Source organism: Microtus oregoni, unplaced genomic scaffold (assembly GCF_018167655.1).
Source record: "Microtus oregoni isolate MIOR12 unplaced genomic scaffold, Mior012 000009F_ref0000495, whole genome shotgun sequence".
Classification (NCBI taxonomy): domain Eukaryota; kingdom Metazoa; phylum Chordata; class Mammalia; order Rodentia; family Cricetidae; genus Microtus; species Microtus oregoni.
The window spans coordinates 43,202,573-43,227,352 of NW_024543068.1; the positions used below are offsets into that span (position 1 = coordinate 43,202,573).

Below are 24,780 nucleotides of genomic sequence, written 5' to 3' on the forward strand. Positions count from 1 at the left end.
TACACCACCGCCCCTGGATCTATTTTGCATATTTGCTTATTTATATATTCTGTGTTGATGAACGGGTTCTTACTATGTAATCGAGGCTAGTCTCAAAGTCATGATCCTCTGGCTTCAGTCACTAGAGTGCTAACCCTGTATGTACCACTGTACTGGTTTTAATTTCTATTTTTTAAAATCCTTTTTTGGCATAGTTGTTCAGTTTAGTATTATATGTCAACAATTATAGAGCTGATGCATTCAAGATTACTTACTTTTGATGTTTGTTTAATAAAGGTAGAGATTAGGCTAACACAAAAATCATATTCATGGTGCTATTTGAACTCTAACCTTTAATTTGCAAACAGACAAATTCTAAAATACACAAATGTATCAAAAAGATGACACATATTTTATATACAAATTACTAATTAGTACAAAAACAAGTATGGACATAATGTATACCCATCTAAGAAAGTCAGTGTTAAACCAAGATGGTGGCACATGCCTGTAATGCCAACTTTTGAGAGCTGGGTTTAAGGGTTCAAATCCACCCTAGACTACACAGAGAGCTTAAGGTTAGACTAAGCTATATGAAACCTTGTCTTAAAAAAAATCAGCCTTTAACTTTACCTCATAACTAAATAGAGACTTAAGAATGCATTACAGTGACTATCAGAAATATTTCATTTGAGTAAGCATAGGTAGACAATCAATTCAGTCAGTTCTTCTGGGGGTCTTTTTGTCTCCTTTTCACCTCTGAAGCATGGCTTCATGTAGGACTTTCTCTGATGATGTCATCAAGGTGTTCAATAACAGGAAAGTGAGCAAGTGTCGGCTCCAGAGGAAGTGAAGAACTTGAGAAGGCAGTGCCTGTCTGTCTGAGTGAGGACAGAAACACCATCCTGAAGGAGGGCAATGAGACCCTGATAGGTGATGTTGAGCAAATTGATGACTGCTACCTATCATTGTCAAGATGCAGCCAGATAAGAACTATTGCTCTGATGTAACCTGCTGAGACCCAGTAGAGGAATAGGAGGACCCAGTGTTCACCTCTAGGCTCCTGGCAATGAATCCTTTGAGAACAAAATGATCTATACCAGATCCATCAAAAAGAAGTACCTATGCATCAAACATGAAGTAACCTGCTATGAGGAGACCGAGGACCACTGCATTCTGACAGAAAAACTCAACAGTCCTGCTGTTGTCTTCCTGAGTGGCAAGACTTTAAGTAGACGCCTCTAATCCCTACCTGGAGCATCTAGCAGTTACCAGAAACGCTCTTGGGTGTTGAAGATCATCACTTTCCTGACAAATTTAAAAGCGACTGGAGGAATCCCAGCAAAGAACAGGTAGCCCCATCACCGGAATTGTCAAATACCATCACCACCACCACCACCACAACAACAACAACAACATGGATGGCCCTGTTCCCTCCATCCCTAGTAGTTTTGGTTTTCCCAAACTTCTATTGATCTTCTGATTCCTCTTGGGTTTAAGCAGACAATGTCTTCCATCCCAGACATCTAGTTGGGAAGGGATCGTATTTTTATGTCATCCTGATTCCTTATTTATCCCTCACCACCTATCCCTCTCAATCCCATGTTGTAACGTTCCAGGCAAAATAGTGATTCTGCTTGCTTTTTAGCTTTGTGTATAAGTGGAATGTTGTGACCTCCCTGCACCAGCTGGTTACCTTACCCTTTCCCTGATTTTGGCTACACAACAATGAAAAAAAAAATCACCAAGGGAACTTTGGTTTAAAAAATTAAGGTAAACTAAAAAGGATGATTCATAAAACGAGATACAAAACGTAAAAGATAATTCATTTTCACATATTCATATGAGAAGACTGTAAGTATAATAATTAGTTCTCACAAAATAATATCAGCTTAATTGAAATACACTGAGTGGAGAGAAGCTGAGTAAATGCAGTCAGTCTCTGGAACACTGGTATTACTAAAATATGTGGTGTGAGCATCACAAGCAATTTGTTCTGTAAAAGAATACAATAAGCAAGGTATTTGACTCTGTGTGCTGGCCCATGATGAACAAGCCCTGTCATGGAAACTTTAAGAGAAGTTCTTAATTTGGATAGAACTTTCAAATATATTGCTCAGTGGATTTTAATGCTAGCAACTCTCTCACCAGGAAAGTGGAACCTGTTTTTTTTTTAAAAAATCATATTTTGGAATATCATAGCAAAGCTAACACTGGGTGTAAAGTTTACCATCACAACAATTTTTCATAAAAAATCTCAAATCTAAAGTTGTCAATCCACTTCTTTTTGAGTTTTTCAGCCACTTAGAAATAGCAGCTAAGCATGAAGAAAAAAAAATCTCTTAAAAGCATTGACTTTTACAGTTCATCCCAACAAGAAAATTGGCTATTTACTTGTTTTACATTTAATCTCCATGCTAAATCTGAAAGTGCATTCTCAATAACGACTAGAATAAAAGAACACTGGGATAATGACATGACATGATGAAAGCTGGGAAAAGCTCATTTGAGGATATAATCTCTTCCACATACGTAAGTTTTAAGTTAAAATGGCATAGGTTAAAGGTTTCAGAAAATGTTATCAAGAGGAATTGTATGAAATAAGAACTTACCAAGGAGAAAGGAAGCCTTTCTAGACTACAATCCCTATAGGCAAGTGCTTGCTAAGAGAGATTAACTTTTTAGCTTAGTATTTGGTATGATTTTAGCTAACTGATTATAAAATAAAGAAGACGATTCAAATGCATTTAGTTAGTGGCCACCTTCAATTTACTGGCACAACAGAAATACTAGGCATTTATTTTCCCTCTTAAATACATAACTAAATAGCATACTGATGCCTTCCAAACAGTTAAATTTGACAAAGTGAACTTCACTGATGAAGACTTACGGAATTAAATAATTATTTCAAAGAATTCTGAGCATGTATTCTATACATTATCCAGTGTTGATTGTAAATGTTTTCCTGGTCCTCAAGATGGTAGAGCCATTTCTAGGTCCCTGAAGGACTGAATAGGGCTAAATAAAGACCTACTCCCACACTCCATTAGTTCTGATAAAAGTAAACGTGTAAGGCTGTAGGGAAATACATAAAAAACACTTATTCATTAATTTATTCCACCAGTATTATGAATAACAGTGATACATGAGATGAAATTGCCTAGAATTTCAAAATAAAGCAAAGGAGGCAATTGAATGGAACAGAAAGATCAGGTAAGAATTTCTAGAAACTATATCATCTGAAGTATTCAGTTGTTACCTGCCAATGTCTTGCATCTGCAATCATATCCTGAATTTCTACTATCTTATTATGACTCTGTCTTTGCTTAAGTACTTAAACTATTTTTCCACTCATTTATTTTGTGGCTTTTTTTGACTTACAGTTGTTCAGCTTATAGTGCATTATATACTATATGACGTGTCTATACACGTATCACGTGTGGTAATCAGATCACAGCAATTGACATATCCATCACTTCCACCGTTGCCATTTGTTTGTGTGAATAACATCCCAAGCCCTTCTACTAAGTCTATCAAAGCATTTGATTAATTAATTAATGTCAACCACGGTTTCACTTTGGTGTTATAGAACATTAGAGATTATTCTTCGGTCCAATCGTCTCCAGGAACTTATCCCCTTCCCATTTCTTTCCCACACTCTTCCCAGCCTCTGCCAACCAATAGTCTACTTACCTATCTTATCCACTGTTTGTCCAGTGAATTCTTAGTCTGGTACCGTATCCTTGGTGTTATAGACAACGTTGCCGTGAGCATGTGGGTGCAGACACTTCTTTAACGCACCACTGACCTCAGCTCCTTCAGCTATTTACCAAGGATAAGATTTGGGGATGATATGACAGCTCTATGACTATTCCCCCCTGCAATCCCCCCTGCCATACTGGCTTTCATTTCCACCAACAGCCTGCGGTTCTCCTTTCTCTGACTCCTTATTAGAATTTTATGTTACTCTTTTTAATAAAAGAATGTTTAACTGAGGTGAAACAATGTCTCATTGTTGGTTTAACTTGTATATCCAACATACACTAGGATATGCATACTGCTAGGCAGTTTGTGAAATTTACATAATTTTATTTCCTATATGCTAATTTTAATATAATATCCTCATTAAGAGATAACGTCGGTGTGGATACTTGTTAAGGTGGTCTCACAGTAAGCTACTAAGCAGCAAATCCAGCATTTAAACGACCTTCCCCTTACGGCCATATTTTAAATGCACAATATTGCATTACAGGAAATATTTGGTCCCATAAAATTATTATTTTCGCACTGCTAATTACTTCAAGTACTCTCCTTCATACATAGAAGCATGTGGTTATGAATGTTTTCTATCAAAAGTGGACAGAAGTAGCTGGACCTGACAGACACAATTCTGCATCAGTCAGTAACACTGGAAACTTTGCAATGACTTCTATTGATATACCAAAATGTTATCCCTTGCCCTTTTTAAATATCGATACATAGTAGAATATATTTTACTATAGTCAAGAAATGTTTTGACTTGAAATGAAATTGTTTATTTAAGACAAACAACTTTAATGAAGAAACTTCGCTGGAAGCAGGGAACATTACTCGCTTCATGGTGGCTATCACTGTATTAATGCATTTTCTGAGTGGAATTCTATTGAAATCAAGAATATTGCTTGGAAGACATGGGTTCTGAATATGTTTATCATTTATGATTTTAGTGGATATTAGCAGCAAATTTAAGTCAACGAATATGAATACCCTCCTCCATCTTTGAGCCATTCTCGAATAGGTTTTTCTATGTGGCTTCTGATTTTCATTTATCTATTTCTGTGGCTACTATTTCCCCAGTGGGTATGCTAATGCCTCCAATTAACTTAATTCAAATCTTGTAGCTGAAGAATTAATCTGTTATCCAAAGATTTCTTTGTATGTTTGTGCCAGTCTCTTTTGTGTTGACATTGAATTTCAGCAATCAAAAAAAAAAAGTCTCATCTTGTGTGTTTTTATTTAGATTTCTTGTGAATATCTCTCTGTATTAAGCTGTAAGAACTGAAAAAAATCACCAGGTGTGGTGCTACATGCCTTTAATTCCAGCACTGGGGAGGCAGAGACTCATAGATCTCTGTGACTATTTAGTGAGTTCCAGGCCAGCCATAAATATATACATTAAGTCTCAAAAATTTAAAAACTAACTTCAGGGTAATGTAAAGTGCACTGAAACATCTCACATGTTTGTGAGAAATAAAGATAAACAACGGCAACTGTTTCCTCTCACTTAGGATAGAGACAGTGTACCCTTGAGTTGATCATAGGTACTAAGGCCTGAACCTAGGGCCTTATCCACTTTAGGGACACAGTCTAGTGCTCCATTACATCCCCAGCCCTGGTCAATCATTTAATCACATACATCTTGATTGCTGGAATAAAGCTCCATAAATCCCTCCTATGAAAGGAGTTATTTCATAACTACACTAAGCCCTATACCAAGCAAGTGCTGTTGGTTTGGAAAGAAAAGACGCCCAGAAAATATATAAGCATAGAAGCAGCATAAGGAAAAGATGGGGCTGAGCCCGGTGCTCCCGTGAATGAAAGAGCTATGTCTTCAGGTGTGTGAGCTGCAAGAGCAAAGCCCAGATCTGCTCTAGTCTCCACCTCTATTCTCTTTTCCAACTAGGCAAATGCCAAGAGGAGCATTGGCCCACACACAAAACGGGCATTGTCAGGAGGCACCAAATGTAATCACGTGAGTTCATCCACTGCAGTTCTCCAGGACTGGATTGACTTAGCCAAACCTCAACTGATTCACCGAGACTCAAACAACTTTATTTATTTAGTATTATTATATCTTTATTTATGGAACTAGAAGACAGGAAGATGACCAAGAATTCAGGCATGGAAGCGATCTGAATGAACATAAAGTTCTATCTGGTCGTAATGAAACTGGAGGATACTGAAGGGAATCAATTTTTTTTTTTTTTGTCTGAAGAACGATGAAGTAGCTTTCTCCAGGGACATGTCATGAGTCCAGGGAGCGTTGCTTTAAACTTGGAAATTTCTGCGTGGTATCAGCACACTGGCAGTTCAACAACCTCTGATGTGAAGCGAATGATCATGCCAGCCTTCCTGTTCCAAGCTCTGAAAATAATAGCATAAGAAGAACAAGAGAATAGACAATCAGTACAGAAAAGGAAAATATTATTAATAAAAACAAGGTTGCATAAGCAAAAATTATTTTTAAAGTATAGTAATGGAACATATTTATTTCTCATGAAACTTTGTTGTTACGTTATGTTTTAACAATCACCAGAAACATTAGATATAAGGGGTAAGATTTCTTATGTTTAATTACACACAAGGGGTTGGCCATATTTGTTCTGGGGTTTTATCTATTTTTGCACGTTTTAATGGATTTTCCTCATTTCTTATCAATTAAATGATTTCTATGAATGGAACAGTATTTATCAAACATTATTTAGCAAAATACCATAAAGAAAGAGTGAGAGAATGATTCTTGGGGAGATGCGTTACAGGTCCTAAAAATTCAACTGTTCTACTGTAAATGATTGAGTGATAGCAAACCAAACTCATCCGCTGGCATATGGTATCATATGACTCCCCACACACACACCATTTGTGATCATTAGAAACAAACTGAACCATATTGATAGAGAGAAATCAGAAGAAATAAAAATGAAAAAATATATTCCAAAAGAAAAAATCTTAAGAAATATTATAAGTGAGAAGTAATTACTATCTGGTAGAAAATTGAGGGAAAGACAAGAAATAAAAACTTATTTGCACATCCACTACTACCTATAGATTGGAATGCCAGTCCAAATGATACACATTAAGACAATTAGTGGGTTTAAAAAAAAAACACCAAAACTTAGTAGTGTCTGAATAAAAAGGCAAACAATAAACCATTATTAGTTTCGTAGAACTCATAAAATAACAATAAACTTCCAGAAATAATCTCAAGCTTGACTATAATAATGCATGAAGCGTTCATCTCAAAGATCATCTAATGAGCCTATGTAGTCAAATTCTGAGAGAAAGGATCTGACCTCTCAGTCCTAACAAAGTATTACAAGAAGATCTTATTTCAGTTATGTAACTGAAATTATAACTGTGGCTTTCTAAAACCAGAATATCAAAGAGGAAACTGACGTACCCACCAAACTTATTGTCTTTCTTGAAGTTACTGACAAATGCTGCATCTATAGATCATTATTTCATTGTTTTTCTATAATAATTATATGAATTAATAAACAAAGATGAAGGCGCATGCCAGTTCGTTTTCATTTTTCAATATGCAGAAAAATAGCTTAGACCCTGAACATGAGCTGTCTTGTCTTATAGGCTGCACCTGTCCTCCGGCTACACATCTGTGGAGCACAGTACCAGCCAACTGTTAATCAAGGATCACTTCCCTTCAGAGTGACTGATGAACCACTGCTACAGCAGTTTACAAAAATAACTTTTAGAAAAGGTGATGCAAGAGTTTCAGACACATCTCTCCAGTCCCAAACGTTCCATGCTTGAAAGTTCGGGTTTCATTAATCAGTAAATAGATTTTTAAAAAAAAAAAATGGCCCGTTAAATTTTAGAAATAAAATACCATTGGCGATATTTTCATTTTGATTACAAACAGTGATAATGTCCAAGATTGGCTTTTGAAACTGCTAACGAGCCCTGGCAATGTGGAAAGGATATAGTTTAGGTAGAGGCAAGGAAGTATGCTTAAAGAGGAGGAGCACTGAAGGGTGCCGGGGGGAAACTCTTTTCAGAAAGAGTGTAATTAGTGCCTGACAAAAACACTTGGCGGATAAGATTTCTGAAGAAGAAAGGTTAAGACAGACAAATATTTTATGACAAAGCTGTTTAATTTTTCCCCTTTGATTTTTTTAATATCCTCAACATTACACTGAAACTCCATACATAAATAATGTTTGTGGAATACTTGATGCAAATCTCCCAGACAATTGGGTGTTTGAATTGCCAGACACGGAGTGCAGAATGTGCTAAAGCATCGTCTTCCATTCTTGCTGTACATCCATTCTCTTTGTTGATTTATGTAATGTAGCTAATAATATGCAACCTACCCTCATTTTAAACAAACAAGTGAACTTTTTAAAAAGCTTCCTATAAGTTGCTAAGCAACTCCAAAGACATATTTTATTAACTTAACAAATAGCATCCAGTTGACAAGTCCCTAAAGATGGCTTCTACCTCTGCTGCTACAAAAAGTAGAAAATCCAAGCAGATGCCCTTCTGATTTCCCTCCTGTAAGGCCTCCGGGCAAGTCAAAGATGTTGCCTTCTTCAAATATATTTTTCTTAGGATGCAAAATAATATTTTTTAGTTGAAAATGTGATTATAAAAAAAAAAGATAGACCCAAGGACTCATAGTGGAGCTGTCCAAAATATTCTCAGCCCTGAAGATTGGTTAACCCAGGTTCCACTGACAGGTTGGATAGGAGAATTTGAGTGTGTAGAGGACTAAACTGTGAATCGTCAGGTGCTTCTTAACATCCTACAAATCTACCTACAAGACCAATAGTGCCCCCCAGTAGTTGCTATAATTAAAACTTTCTGTAGCTGAAAACAAGATATCTAGAGAAGGTGGATACAGTAGAAGGAAAACTTGTTCATAGGTGAAAATCGCTTCCAATGAATATGGACATGAGTGTTAACTATAAAACACATCTTGAGCTTCCCTGGCGATGGCGAAGTCTCAGGATTTATCACCACTCGTCAGTACCTACCATCTCCATCACCAATGGTAACGAAAAACATGTGGGTGTGCAAGGGGGATTCTAGGGCACTGCTGCTTTCTGTGCGTTCACGACTTATGCTGGAGTCTAACATTTCAGCGTAATTTCCACTGTTCACAAACTGGAATAAGAGGCTCAGTGGTTATTGTAATGAAAATCCTTTTCTAGAAACACCATGTTCCAGAATTTCAGCAAAATCTTTTCTTACTCTCAATTTTTCTCTGCATTCAGTATTTAGCAAGAATGATTTAAAAGTACATAGTAAGGGGCCGAAGAAGTGGCTCAGGAGTAAAGAGCAGATGATGCTCATTTAGAGAACCCATGTATGATTCTCAGCACCCTTGTTTGCAGCTAGCTCACAGATGCTTGTAATCCCAACTTCAGAGGGACTGATGCACACACCCACACACATACACAGAATTATTGAAGGTTTATGAAAATGTATCTGTTGTAATACTATTGTAACAGTCTTTGATAGGGCATTTTGATAACCTCCATTTAATAACTAACGTCTTTGTCCCTCACACACAAACAGCTTGTATGCTTCCAATTTCACGTGTGTATGAAAGACAAATTAGGAAAGTTTTCCTAATTAATCCTTCCTTTACTTACAATATTGTATTTCTGTGAAAAGAACTGCATGACTGCAGATTAACGTGAGGGAATCATTTTCTGACGGTCTTCAATATGCCAGGCACTGAACAATGCCTCGTAGCTGTTTCTATCCATTTATATTTCATTATTTATGCCCAACTAGATTGTAAGTTCCCAGAGGATAGGAACAGGTTTTATCTGTATCCCTCTGGCACCTTTTAATAACGATGCTAATAAATATGCTTTACATTTGATTAGCAATTATAACCTTTCAAATTAGTTTCGTGGTTATTAGCTCACTGGTTATATAATTTCACTATTTTACAATCAATGAGAGTGGGACACAAAATTCTCTAGGGAATAGTTCGTGGATTACACAAATGGTACTTCGTAGACTGTGTATTCAATATGCAGAGACTCCCTAAATCCAGTCTTACAAGTCCAAAATGGCTTGCCTGATTGCAAAGTCTGTTTACGATGTTAAGGAATAAAAGTTGTTGTAAAAAATAAGAATTGTTGAATGTTGCAGAAGACACCACAAAGAAGTGAATCAGTTTTTAAAAAGTGTTCAATTATACTAAAGCAGCAGGAGAATGTGAGAAATCGTGTAGTTTCTACAAGAGATTATCTTCATTTTGTTAGGTCTTCGCCTCTTATTAAAGAAGTAAAGTTGTTTTTAAAAGACAATAATACGTAAAGGAAAAGCCTTAAGATTAACTTCTACATTCTGAAAGTCACAGCATTTTACCTCATATGTATGAATAAGACCACAAAAAATATTTTCTACAACTTTCCCCCACCCCAGTTGGGGGGGGGGTGCATAGCCATATAAATAACACCAATGCAAAACATACGTTGTTTATCTGCCTTTGGGCCGAGCCGAAGGAGAAAAAAAAAATACCCTATGCCGAAGTCAGCTGATCCGAGGGCATCCAAGCCTAAGGAAGTCATCCCTTATCCAGCCACAGTGCCATTTACTGCGCGCGACTGTTAAGTGCAGACTCTGGTCTAGGCCCTGGAGGGAAAGGTCCAAACCAAAGGCTGCTGGTGTGAATCTGGGGCAGCGGGGCAAAGGGGGGCAAGTGAAAAGACCTGAAAAGCCAGAAATGATTTCCTTGTCATTGGGCCTTTTCTTTCTGCCTTTAGCTCCTTCCGATCCCAAATTTAAGAAGTAAAGGCATTTAAATAGAAATGAAAATAAGAGGAAAGGTTAAGTAAGACGTCACCAGCCAGGAGAAAGATCACCCGGCGTCCGAACCATCCTTCAACCACGTGACTGGCGTGAGAGGGAGCCGCGAGCGACCTACACACCCCTCACCCGGTCTGGGAGGGCGGTCATCGAGTGTTGAGTGGGGGCCTCGGAGCAGGTGGGGAGCGACTAGGTGTCCGGGTAAAGGGCGGGAGGTCTCCAGGTCCCGGGCGCCCCGGCGGGCTGGTGCCCGGCCGCCTCTTCCAGCTTTTCCAGCCTCTGCTGTGGGCCGAGCCCCGGGCGAGCGGCCGGAGCCTCATCCAGGCACTTCCTCAGCAGAAAGCGCTGGCGAGCTGCGTCCGAGCTCGGGTGCCGGGAGTGGAGGATGGTTGGTCCCGGCCCGAGGGACCTGGGACAGCCCAGCGCCAGCCGGCCTGGGAGACCACCCGGCGGTGGAGAGGCAAGCGCAGAGGACCGACCGGGCAGTGAAGTCCGCGCTCCCCTTCCCGGAGCAGCACAGGCACAACAGCGCGCGGGCTCGAGCCGCACTACGCTTTTAAATCTGAACCGGGAAGAATAAGATAAGTTCCAATGTTTTGTTTAGTCAGAGAGTGAAAACGGAGAAACTCTAGTCTGTTGGCATCTTCCCTCGCCCCTCCCTACCCCTACCTTCTTCTGAAAAGCCTGCCCCAGAGCAGGAGGGGATGGATGAAGCACCCCTCTTCCTCTTTACTATCCTCTCTTTCCTGCCCGCGATCTCCATACACCCTTCACTAGCCCAGCTCAGGAGTTTAGCACAAAGTCTGCCAGGGACACCTCAAGAGCCCCTACATTCAGCACCATTAGAACACTGGCTTTTAAAAGATGGAAGTAGAAAGTAAATACATGCACGCACACACATACATACATACATATATTATAAACTGTATATATACATATACTTTATAACTATACTGCTAGCCGCAGTATAATGAAAATTCACCAGTCCTTGTTTGTTCCCAAAGGCCTGGGGAGGGGTGTTTCATTTTGATGCTGTTGGTCAGGACATCCCTACCTCATTGTTTATAAGATCTTTTAAGCTCTGGTAGGTCTAAAGCAAGCAGGGATTCCAGACAAAGTCGTCCCTTCTTACCCTTTACCTCCATGCTATAGAAACTTTACTTTCATCCCCAAAGGCCTGATGACCCAGAGGAACTCTACACCAGGGGCCTGACTATGGACCTGCTCCCTTCCATCCTGGACCTGGAAAGCAGTCCTGGACCAGAGGCTGAACTGAGTACCCGAACTACGCTTGGTTGTTGACAAAGGGAGGGGGGAATGGAGGAGGCAAATGGAAAGGAAAAACGGAGGAGGGGGGGAGAATGTGTTCATTTACACATTTCCTGTGCAGAACAAAAAAGTCCCACCATCAGCAAAAGAAGTCTTTTCCTCCAAAATAGCAGCCAAAGAGAGAGAATTAGAATATGCATAAAATTCCTTCATTTTCATTTGCACAGAGCATGATTTCCGGCACATTCGTATGTAAGCTGCACGATTAATACCCACGCCTAAACAGTATTTCACTTAGCATCTTTCCAAAACTCACCTAAAGAAAATTACTGTCTTCCACTACCCTACTTTGGGAGCCACCCTTTTCCTAGTCTGTCTGCCAATGAGAATTCCATTGATAGGGTTCTAAGTTGGGTTTTCCTGGCCATCCTTTTGTCTTTAACTGCACTGGTACACCGAACTACACTTCACTGAAAGCTAGCCGGCTGTGAAGCCACGATTGCAAGTCACAGCTTAATAGAAAGTATGTTTTAGAAATATGCACAAAAGACAATAAACATGTGAGGATAGATAGATGCTTGCACATACTCTTTCCTATTCTACTCTAATTAGCAGTAACTAAGATGTTTGCACATAAACACCCCTGAGAATCAGTCATCTTCAAGAGTGAAGGAGAATTGTACAACCTTACTCAGTGTTCTTCACAAATATTCAGCCTATGAGTCCACTAAATCCCCACAGCATATTTCCCTTTGCCACTAGTTCAAGCGATCTTGTCGCAATCTTCCTTGAAAAATTCTGTGTTAGAAAAAAAATGTTAGCATCATTTGAAATAATCCATTCCTTTTGACGTGGCCTTACTTCTCCTTGTGAAAACATACATTTCTTTCATTTAATAGACTTGCTTAATGGATGAGATTTGTGTGTATTGGCTTAAAGAGTTCCCAGAAAACTCAACTCTAATTTCTTACTCCTTCATATCCCAATATGGAAAGAAAATCTATATTTGCTCACAATATAAAGAGGCATCTTCAATGATTTTCTCCAGTATCTGCAGATTTCAAGTAAATCTCAATTACTGGTACTGAAAAGTAATGCTAATATTTGTTTGACTTTTAGTTTTTGTAGAATAAGCAATTTCGATACATTTGATTTGACATATATGTTGTGCATGAATAAGCATATAAATATATGGTTTCTGTTGGCTAAAGAGTTATTCAAATATTAGGCTATAGAAAATTATTAATTTAGTGAAATGGGTTTTTAAACTTTACAGCCACAAGAGTTTCTTGCACAGCTGTTACCACTGTGAAATAATTGCTCTCAGTTTTTATTTACATCAAATATCATCACTCCAAAATCATTAAATGTAGTTTCCCTTGGTTGTTCATGTCTGTGTCGGTTCCAGAGGTCTCAGTCATTTAAAATAAAACACAAAGTATTAGAAAATAAGTTCCCCCCAAGCCATATTTAGGGAATGGGTGTAACAGAATTGTGAGTCATGTTTTCTAGTGATGCTGACTTCCCTTAATTTTCTTACTGAAGCAAATGCTAGTGTGTTTCTTAACAAAACAAACAATTCAAACAAGCATCGTGATGACAGAGTATCATCCTTAAAACATTATTTTGCTTATAATTAAGTTAAATTATGGGATATTCTTGTTATCAGTTTGTCTTGCAGGAGGGCATTTACAGAAGAATTGGGGCGAACTTAGTGGGAAATCTTAAACTCCAAGCATGGAGAAATTCTGGGTGGGGTGCCCATACCTACTTACAACCAGAGCTGCCTCCCACTGCAAACTTACCAACATGGGTGAGAAGTGAGCACCACTTCAGTGAATATAGTCTCTGGAAGCTTCTCTGTCCTTGCTGATCTTTAATGAAACAATGTTCTCACAAACTGGAAGTGTTTCCATTACAAAGAAAAGGCTAAAAGGAAATTTAAATAAAAAAGTGCTCAGCTTCCTTTCCATAAAAAGCAAAGATTACAAAGAACTGAAGCAATGTAAGTGTTGCCTTCCCTCCCCCCAACAGACACCTTGCTTCCTTAATGTTTCTGTTGTGGATTGGATTGAATTTGAGTTTGAAGGAAATAGCTCACCAAAAAAGTTTCCAGAGCACAAACCAGCTCCTGATATTTATGTCTTTGATTTTGACCTTTTCAAAAGTCTAGGTTCTGCTTTCTCACACTTCTCCAGGGGCCACATCAGTGCAGTAAGGTTACACTCCCCTTATCCCCCTCCACCAACCAACCCGCTAGTCTCTATTCTTCTCTCTCACAACTGCCCCTCCTTTCCTAACCAGCTTCTCTATCTTCCTCACAAAAAGAGGCAATTATAAACTACCTGCTTCAGGGCTAACACCTGCCTGATAAGCAACAAATCTAACTCCATGTCCTTCCATTCTTCTCCTTTTATTTCATTTCCCTTTTGGTGGGGGTGAAACCAGGGCCAAGTGTTCAGGAGACAAGGAGATTGTTGGACTGAGAAGATGGTAGACTATTACAGGTGGAGATCTACTTCCCATCTAGGCCCAGGACCTACTAACCATTTGCTCACCTAGCATGTATACACCTCATAGAAGCATCTCTTGTGCCTGAAGATATGGGCTTTGCTTTCCTAGCAAGATGGCCACCACTGAAGTCTACCATCACTAAATCTACTCCCTCAGCACATCTGCCTGTTCCTAGATTCACTGGAAACTCAAAACCCTGCCATTCTCAACTTCCTTGGCTTAAAAAAAAAAAAATGGCGACTTGCCTCCTAACCAGAAGCAATCTAGGCAGCAGGTCCTCCAGCTCTCTACATAAGAACCCTTCACATGTCTACTTCTGTTCTCATTTCCCTCCTGAGCCGACTGCTTTAAGAATGATATCCTCAGGGGGACATGATGAAGGATGAATACAAAAGTGCTTGATGATTACTGTAGATGAAGGGAGTCTTCCTTGAGAAAGCTGACAGGAATCATTCAATTAACCAGTAAAACATGAAATTGGAGGAACGTCCAACTGCAGCCATGAAACACAAACTGTAGGCTAAAATAGGTTCTGTTTTCTTCCTGTTGACCTTAAACTTATTTTGAAGTTCATTCTGTGACAGTTACTTACATTGTTCTTATTAATAGTTTATTTAGCATTATTGTTGCAGGTTTTGTTGTTTTGTTGTTGTTCTAGCTATTAGATTATTCACCAGAAGTTTAGGAAGAATAGTTAAATTAATTAGCTTATTGGTAATTTAAAGCTGAAAACTAGTAATTAAGCCAAAAACTATAAATGATCAGAGATGATTCATACCGATGTAGGATTTGGAAGGAAGACAATCTAAATTTTGGGCACTAAATTTTGCAGCTGTGAAATAAGTAGGACTTGGGAATCAAGAATATGATAACGGACTGATACTTTTCAGTCACCAAACCACTCTCCCCCAGATTCATCTCTGACCTGTTTGTTAAGATTAAAAAATAAATTCGAGCAAAAAAAAATCCCATGAGTGATCCTCAGGTCATCAGCTTTTTCACATTTATTCTCTGTACCCAGGACCATCTCTCCCTTCCAAATCAGCCCTTTACATCTCTTTGCTCTTACTTTGAGTCTCTATGTCAAGACAGAAGACAAGGAGATAACTTCATCCCTTTCAGGCACACTCTAGAACATAAGTTTAGCATGGCAATTCTCTCTACAACAAGCTCTTGCTCTTTCAAATATAATTAATGTTTTGATAGTATAGTTCTTTAACCACATATATACACATAAAACCAGATGCACCCTCCAGCCTTGCTGCTTGTTCAACTCAAACAAAAATGGGTGCATTCTTTCAGTGGCTCCTAAAATTCTTTCAGTCAATCATTACAGAAAGAAGATAACTACAGTCCAAATATTGTCAATTTTTGTTAAATTTCACTTAAAACCAAAGGATATTCTGGATTGGTAATCTGGTACAGAACTTTACTACATACTAGGCAAAATCGCCAAACCCTTGTTTATCTTTTGAAAAATTAATAAAGGGGTTAGAATTTCAATATCTTGATATTATACAGGTGAGGCTAAATTGACACATATGTGTAAAAACTAGTAACTATGACAACTAAAGTATAGTGACTTAGCTAAGCATTGCTTACTTTGTCAAATACCTCAGCTTTGTGTTTGGGTCAATTAGTTCACACAGTTGCTATTAGTTATAAATAAACATATGTGACATAGATGGTCAGAAAAATAGGCATGTAGATATGTTTCTAACAACATAGGGGTTAAGTGAGCAAATCTGAGCTTCCATATTTATGTGTTCGTAGTTCAATCGGTATAGAAAGATGAAATGTTAAGAACTGATAGCTATACAGACCGTGGGCTATGACATGCTTGCCATCTTCAATAAAGAAATGCATAACACTGAATCCAACACACATAACAAACTTCATTTCCCTACAACATTATGGAACAGAGAAATTAGCTATGATATCTGAATATATCTCAAGTCCAGGCAAGGCAAAGAGACATCTTCTACATTTCTCTCCTCTGCTAACTTTTTAGAAGGAATGTGCCAAAGATTCTGCTTTTCATAAACATCCTGAAGATTACTTTCTTCCCTTATTTAATATTTCAAATTACGAAAGAAGATAGGAGGAACAAGGGAGTCCATGAAGGTGATTTTCAGTGGATTTTTTCAAGAATGGCAGAAACAAAACTGCTTTCGACTGGAGTGTGATTCCTAAGAAGCCCTGATCTTTGTCGCTGTTTTAGAAAGGACCCATTGGCATTCTTTTATTACTTTCCCTTGAACAGAGATGTGGGATTGACCCTCCTTCCCACTGATTAGCATGCAGACATTAAATATTAGTTAATTTTCCACCAGAAAAGCCCTCACAGGTGTACAGACTCCGTATCAGGATGGGAATAAACTCCCATCTCAGTCATTTGGGCATAAGCAAGTGAAGGAATAGTTTCTACACTAGTGATCACCAAGGGTATGTGAAATATGATGCACACGTTCTCCACCAGAATTCCTGATGTGTCCTTATTTTTCTCCTTGTATCTCCTTTATTTTATTTTATTTTTTCAGTTCGAAATGACTATGAGTTTCCAATGAGGTTTTGTTTGGGTCTAGTTAATATTAAAGATCACACACGGTTTAAAAATATTGTTATTTTTCTTTAATGGGGAAAATTGGACTCCTGCGTGTCAGATCTGTGGATTTCCGAAAGGCAGTGGGAATGGTACTGACATCACTTTGCACTTTAACAATCCGATTTGGTCAGAGTACAAGTTGTTTGTTTAACCCGACAACTCGGTGCACCCCGTCGCACACTTTGCACACTCATTAAAACGATTATTCACGACCTGTCGAGTGTTTTCGGGTTCATTCACAGGAAAGGCTTGCATCCAGAGAGCAATTCAAGTCAACACTGTCCACTACACCACGCACGTGAGGACTAGCTGGTGCATGCGTGAAAGGCTAGGGGAGGGGTTGGAGAGTGAGTGTCTTGGCTGGGAAGTCCCGTCAACGCGAGATACCAAGGAATCTCAACCGCCTTAGAATGCTTAGAGCTAGCTCTTGGTTCCACCACACAGCCAAGTCACTACCTAGTTTCAAAGACTTCAAAAAGAAAAGGAAAAAAGAAACAAATGAAACAAATAAAGGTAGACCTCCCTGACTCCTTTTCTTTTTCAACCTTCTGCATACTTTAGATCCTAGGGTTGCTGTGGCCCCTCTTCTCACCACCGACAACTACTGAGAAAGGGGGGATTCCCTTTCCTTCCACCTCCCAGGTCCCTTTGACCTCAGGTGGAAAAATTGCAATATATTTGTTTTCTGTGTACCTTGCATTCAGTAGAAGGAATGAATAAGAAAATAAGATCCTTTTGGTAGTTGTAGTCCCAATTGTTAAAGAGGAAGGACTAGTCCTCCATACTGAGAACTTTTTTTTTTTCAGATTAAATACTAAATACCACTCAACAAGGTAGGCCACTTTTGTTTTTGTTTTTCAATTTTCAAGTAAGGTTTCAATCTTTTGGAACGACAGCAGAGGACCAAGACGGATGTATCTCAAGCCCTATGCTTGCCTTGTACTTAAAAGGAGCACACTGACAAAGGCTTTTCCATTTTGTTCTGCGATGAATCCTGGTACCTCCTATCCGTGTGCTGTATTATTGCAAGAGGCATGACTATCTCCAAAAGCTGTAATAACACATGCACACCAATAGGATATGTGTGTACAAGTATGTAATATATAAAAAGCCACAATAATTTCTTCTGCATAAGGACCCCTGCCATATATAAGAGCTTGCACTTCCTTTACAATAGGTGTCCAATATCTACATTTAAATGATTCCTCCTTGGTATTTCATACAAAGCACTGCCAACACCTCATGTCTAGTTTATTTTCATGAGGCTAATCTATCCATGCCTATTGAAAATCATATCTTATTCGGGAGTTTCACTCTATTAAACCTAAGATCATGAAACCATGTATCTACCTTATCGAAACACGTCGATACAATGTATGAGGAAAGGACTGGAGCTTTCAAACAGCATGAGGTTTTAAGCAGAAGCTGGCTTCTAATTGCTAACAGGCAAGTATGAATAAACACTTTTATAAACTGGTCTCACTCCCAGAATTTAAGTGCATCTATAAGGTGTACTTAAAATGAACCGGCTATGTGTGTTTCACTTCCTGTGATTAAAGCTTTCGTTAAAAGCAATGTGTGATAAAAATAAAGCAGGGCACTCTGAGATATGGAAGCAAATAGCTGAGACCTCTGCATAAATAAACACAAATCAATGTAGGAATACATAACACTATTGATACAGAAACGATCGATTTTAGCCTTCCAACCTGCAGTCAGAGTTTGCCATGTTTAATTAACAGTATTTATTTTCAGAAAAATAGAGATAATAAAGAAACAAGCAATACTGGCTATCAATTATATCTGATTCTACTTAATTGTTCCCAGAACATTTTTGATGAGGTCGGCAGAATACTCTTTTTTTTTCCTAAGAAAGCTTTGCCAACCTTTAAAAGCACATTATTAATTATAGAAATTATCAAAGTATTAAATAATAAAATTACCACCTTATTCTTGCTCTGAATTTCTCAACCTTCATGCCAGTCTCTAATTATTCATTCAGAACATTTTAATAGGACAAACATAACAGTACTTCTTATTTTCAAGTTTTCTCAAATGCTTGAATACTATTGGGTTTAAAGATTCCTTAGCTACCTCTTATAGTAAACAAGAAAGCTGTTGATCTCCCAATATGCCATGAAAGCCTTCTCTCCTGACCATACATAAGCTTTATCAAAGAAAAAAAAAAAGATGGGGAGGGAATCTGCACTATTTCAAGACTGTTTCTTACCATGAATGTAAAATGAACATATGTCAGACTCAAAGAAAAAAGCAATATTTTAGATTCCTAGAATTTACATCTAAAACAATGTTGCAGGTTTTCCTACAGTCAATTTTTCTTTTGTGAGACATGATTAGCCGCCAGGGTGTGTGATCTCTTTCAGACTTGGCCTCTGGACAGTCATGGGAATTGTGTTTGTATTTTTCATCTACAGAAATACTCATTCACATTCATGCTTGAGTCTAGGTTTCTCAAGCACCAGTTCTAAAAAAAAATCCAATTTATAAAGCCCAATTATTTTGGGAAAAATTTCATCCCTAACATCGCTGCACATAAGCCTCGAGTCTGACTGTTTTTACAATAGTGTATATTCAAGAATTTTCCTTGACTCCTGTCAAACCTACCTAGGGCCAAGAATTCAGGGGCAACCAGACCCAAAAGGAAAATATCATCAGTTATTGTTTAGGGCTAATTTAACAGATAATTTAACTTCAAACAACAATGATTAGGTCATTAAATTTCAGAGTCATGAGAAAATGAAAGAACCCACCGAGACACAATTCTCTCTCTAACCCCATTACAGTTTCCAGTCTTCCTCTTCAATCAAAGGAATTAAACAAACAAACAAATAAACAAAATCCGCCTATGCCGGGAGACACCACGCTCCTTAAGGCGCACAGAGACAGAAGGAATAAGAGGAGGCGAAGAGGAAGAAAGAAAACAGAAGGTGGCTATTTCAACTCCGGGATGCTAACAATATAGGAAAACTCAACTCAAGCCGAAAATGAATATCCAAACGTGTAGTTATTGATCAGGCTCTTTCATACCCACCCAAAGCGACAAATCTCGCCTAGAGCTATTTGTTCTTTCCTCCTGTGCGGCTTTTCCGCGATACCAAATTCAGTTAAATGCTGAGGGGCCCATGAGAAAGGTGTGGGACATCTCTGCTGACAGCTTCACATACAGAATTCTGAATTATTTCTGAAGATCTTAAGTAATTCCTCGGATCTCAGTCTTTGGATTTCTGCCTATTTTAAGTTTTGCTATAGGGCTAGGATGTAGCGGTGTGCAGGCTTAACCAGGAAGCCTGACTGCTGGAAGAGGGAGATGGGAGGTGCACAGGTGGGAGCTCCCCTCTGTCTCTCTCCTCATCTTTTCTGTCTAGTTCTTCCGAAAGGAAGATTAATTCCTAGCAAACCTCCGTGTTTCTGCGGCAATCTGCTCCCCAGCCCTCTTTCTCTCCCCAGCTCCAGGCTGTTCCTCTCCTTCAGGAAATTCCTATCCGGAGGCTCTTTCCAAAACATCCGAGGAGTGGGCAGAAACGGGGAACCAGACAGAAGGGATGGATAGGGTGCTATTGTAAAATCAGTTTTACCACCCACCGGGTGAGTCCTGAGATCTGAAACTGCACCTGGCAAACAAAGACTAACAACTTCTAGGGAGAGGTGAGGTGGAGCGATCAAAGAAGTCTAAGAAGAAAGGGAAAGGTTTGGATCACACGCGGCCTCAGCTCCGGAGGCCGGTTCCCCACGCGGCGACCGTTTCCTGGGCTAGAGCGCCCTCGCGTTGAAGCTTGCCGGCAGCGCGGCTCGGCTCCCTACGCAGGGAGGCAGGCGGTGGTGACCTGAGTGGGTGTCCACACCCATAAGCCCACCGCCGTGCGGCCCCAGATAGCTCTGCGGTACCGGTCCACGCTCTGCTGTTAGTCCCAAACCCGAGACCACAACGCCGGTAGACCCCGGCCTCTCTGCTCAGAGTCCAGCCCGGGCTCCCCCTCCAAAGTCAGCCCGAGCCGGGAGACGCAGGGCAGGACATCCCGACACCGCAAGGCGGGCCTCTCGGGGGGAGTTTCGGAAGAAGCCAGCCTGAGGCTGGCGTGCTCACAGCCACCCTGGGACAGCCAGGCTCTGGAGCATACAGCGCCGGCTCCTAAGTGTGTATTAAAAATCAATTATTTGCCTGAGATTTCCAAAGCCGGGAACTGAGGTATTCCCAGTAGGGACGAAGTCAAGCCCAGAACGGTGCTCATTTCCCTAGTTTTTCCAAGAGACCAAGAAGGCTCCTTCTCTTAACCAGCGGGCGCTGAACTCGACCTGAAGCAGATCCTCTTAATCTTGCAGAGACCCTGGCTTGACCCAGGCCAAGGAGCTGGTGAGAGAGCCCGCGTGGTGTTGGCAATGGCAGTGTGAAAGTAGGAGCAAGAACGGCATCACACACATACACACACACACACACACACACACACACAGACACACAGAGAGAGAGAGAGAGAGAGAGAGAGAGAGAGAGAGAGAGGAAGAAGAAGAGGAGGAGGAGGAGGAGGAGGAGGAGGAGGAGGAGGAGGAGGAGAGGTTTTTGATTATAAAGAAAGTTTCATCTTGTTGCCGAGGGTAAAATATCCATATTAAATTCCCTCATTCTCTGAAGCAACCATGAAATTCAGAATTCCTATTTCCATTAAAAGACTACTCTTCTTTTTCTGAACCTGTTACATTCTCCCATTGTCCATTACATATAAATTTGCCATCCTTTCTTCCTCCTTCGAAATATCTAAATCCTTTTTACTTAGGCATCCACCGTGATTTCTGCCCACGTGGACAAATCATGCATTCTTCCACCTATGACTGTGGGAATCCACTCACTAGGAACAATTTCAGGGAAAAAAAAAAGAGTAACACTTAAGCCTACAAGAGTCTTGATCTAAGGGTCCATCCACAGCAGCCTGTGGGACACACTAATCACCCACCACCACCATGTGAGGCAAAGAGGACTTTCACTTACCGATCCCCGGGGCGAGAGTGTTCACAGTTCTCCAGTCTTTTGCCTTGGCAGCTTTCCGACAACATCAAGCAGAACCTTGGGTTGGGGGTGGGGGCACCAAATCGGGAGGGAGGAAGACAAAACATAACACTACGTCACATATATTAGCAGCCCAGAACCCCCTGGGCCTACCTTCCCAGGACAAGGTCTTCAAAGAACCAAGGGATGGAGTGAGGAAAAGGGTCAATTTAGGAGTTGAACACTAAAAGATGGCTCTTTTTAACTGTGGTTGGGGGAGGAGTTCGTGAAGGAATGGTAGGGCAGGACAATTGGTTGGAGAAAAAAGCGGGAAATCGGAAGCAAAAGAAAACTGAAAATGGAGTTCTCAACTAACTGAAAGATGACTAACACCTTTAAACTCTTACAGGTAGGAAGAATAAGGGGACGCTTTTGTGAATCAGAATCTAGAGGGCCCTTTTCCTTTTGTAACTCCAGGATCTGGCCTTCAGTAGAAGCATAGTGAAAGGGAAACGTAAAATTCCGTGTTCACCTACCCTGCTTCTTGGAAGGACTGCGCAGATTTTCGTTTGGAGACTTCCATCAGTCTGGCAGAAACTGGAGTGGTGCTGGGGGCAGGTTATCTGCTGAAGTAGGAATGTACAGGAACCCCGCCCTCTAGGCACGGTTACACAACCTCTGCAGCCCGGGTCTCAACCAGCAATGAAACCTCCAGGCTCTTCACCTTCACCCTTTGTTAACCTAATTTTCCAGCAGGCTCTATCTAAAAGCAACCAACTACATTAGCTGTTCACAAAATGAGCGTATTGAAATTGAAGTTATTTTAATGCATGCAAATTTTTCAGTGAGAGAGTAGAAAATACACGTAGTAAAAAAATCGTATTTTTATATAGAATTCTAATATATTTGATTTATCCATCTATTGGGATAAAATATGTGCCAACTTGCATATATATTTTAATAAATACACTTCAAGACAGCTTTTTTTTCTTCCTTCCTGTGATGCCAGTCATACAGATCGGAAGAGTACTTGGACTATAAAGCACACTTGCGTTGAACAGTTTCAGATTTACTTGATTTCCAATTTTGCAACTAGATGAAAAAACTGGCTCACTGCTGCATCTTATATCACTCCTCTGTTTATGTGTTAACAATCGTGCTAACTTTCAATTATGTCAATTAAAGTAAAATACTCAACCTATTTCTATTATTTCTATTATTAAATTGGGATCATTTTCTTTTCCAAAATTTAAAAAAAGAGGGCGGCCTCCCTTTCATTTTAAGCAATTATAAGTTTGAAAGAAAATAATCTTCAAAAATTTTGAAGTGTTGGTCTGGAATGAACTAGCCTTAGCCAGTAAAAGTTGGTGACAGCACAGCACACAGAAAAACATTGGATCCACCAGTCTGAAGCAAAATTAAATGTACCAATGCCATACCAGGTTGTTATTTTTTCAAAGAGGATATCAAGGGGGAGAGTAGGCTAGATCAAGATAATGAAATAAGAAATGTTCACACATTGGGCTTCAGAAAGCCGTGACCAACTCCTCTTTCTATATATTCTTTCTCATGTCTAGGAAGCCGAACAAACAAACTTCCAATCGCATCACTCCATTTATAACTCAGGCATGTGCTATAGCACACTTCTGCTCCAATACCTAGGTCTATGGACACAAAAAGTCACTGCGGATCTGAAAGCACAAAAAGTTGCCACTGAAATTACCTATCTTCTAAATAAACATTTCATAAAATCACAGCTAAGAATGAATTTACTTTGGCCAGAGGGAAAGCACACGTAAAAAATGTTTCTTCTTATCTTTATCTTTTCGCTCTACTGTGTGAATTCAGTTTTCCTTTCAACTTTTGCAATCCTGTCTTTCCCCTGTGGTAGTATATACCCATGCCGTAAACAAACCCCATAGCAGAAGTAAGCAATAAATCATGCTCTTTCCCCCCAGCCTAGATGCAGGCCTTTCTCTGAGCTACTTTGCTTCCCAACTGTGCAATGAATCTCTCCTTTCCCTAAGCCCACCCTGGCCTTCTAGTTCTTTAAAACAGTAATTTGGGGTTCTTTCGTTTGTGGTTCACTATAATCAACCGTTAGGTTTCAGGAACTTCTATCTATTCTCTCATTAACGAATCTTGTCCCCCTAAAGGAGACAATCAAACTAGCCATCTCAGTCTGTTTTAGTGTCTACCTCTCTTTTTCACATTTGATTCCAGCATTTCACAAAATTTCCTGGGATCTCTCCCCTCTCCTCCCCCTTGCTCCCCGCTCCCCCCCAGCCACCCCCATTTCCCAACACCAGTTATTCTGAATCAATTTTAGCCAAGATGCTTCTTCACTAGTCACCCCCCACACACTTCCCTGAGCAAGTCTCTAAGTGTTCGCTGATAACATCTTAAGGACAGATTATTTTTCACTGGGCCCATTGTAAGAAGTAGCCAGCTTATTGCATTACTGCAGAACACATTTCAGACTATACAAATGTAACAAATGAACAACTTGTCTTCCACAGAATCACACAGGATCCAATTAATTACTAAACCCTTAACTCAGGTTCTCTAATTATTTTCTGGAAATATAGCAAGTAGGCTGTCTGAAACAATCTGAAAAAGTTTTCATTTTGTTTCTCATATATGCATATATATACACACATGCACTATATCTCATATATATGCATGTTGCGTCTAAAGAAAAAAAGGATTCAATGTAAGCAAAAGAAACACATCTGTAAATTAAATCACATACATATATTTAAAAGAGAATCAAACAAATACTTCTATGTTGTAAAAATGGAGAGGGAAGATAGGGGTCTTACTCTGAATAACTAGTCGTTTAAGCTTTTGTAATTAAAATTTAAATCTC

The 24,780-nt window shown here is 39.6% G+C and overlaps 1 long non-coding RNA gene across 2 annotated transcripts; it reads right to left on the reverse strand.

The window, feature by feature from the left end:
• Positions 1–5,768: 5,768 nt before the first annotated feature.
• On the reverse strand, positions 5,769–22,530 carry LOC121452351. Of its 2 annotated transcripts, XR_005974842.1 has the most exons (4): positions 22,448–22,530; positions 21,915–21,989; positions 13,599–13,722; positions 5,769–6,102 (listed from the first exon to the last, which is right to left on the reverse strand). It is a non-coding gene; the product is annotated as an uncharacterized LOC121452351 (long non-coding RNA). The 2 variants fall into 2 exon arrangements; XR_005974843.1 differs by lacking the exon at positions 13,599–13,722.
• Positions 22,531–24,780: the final 2,250 nt, after the last annotated feature.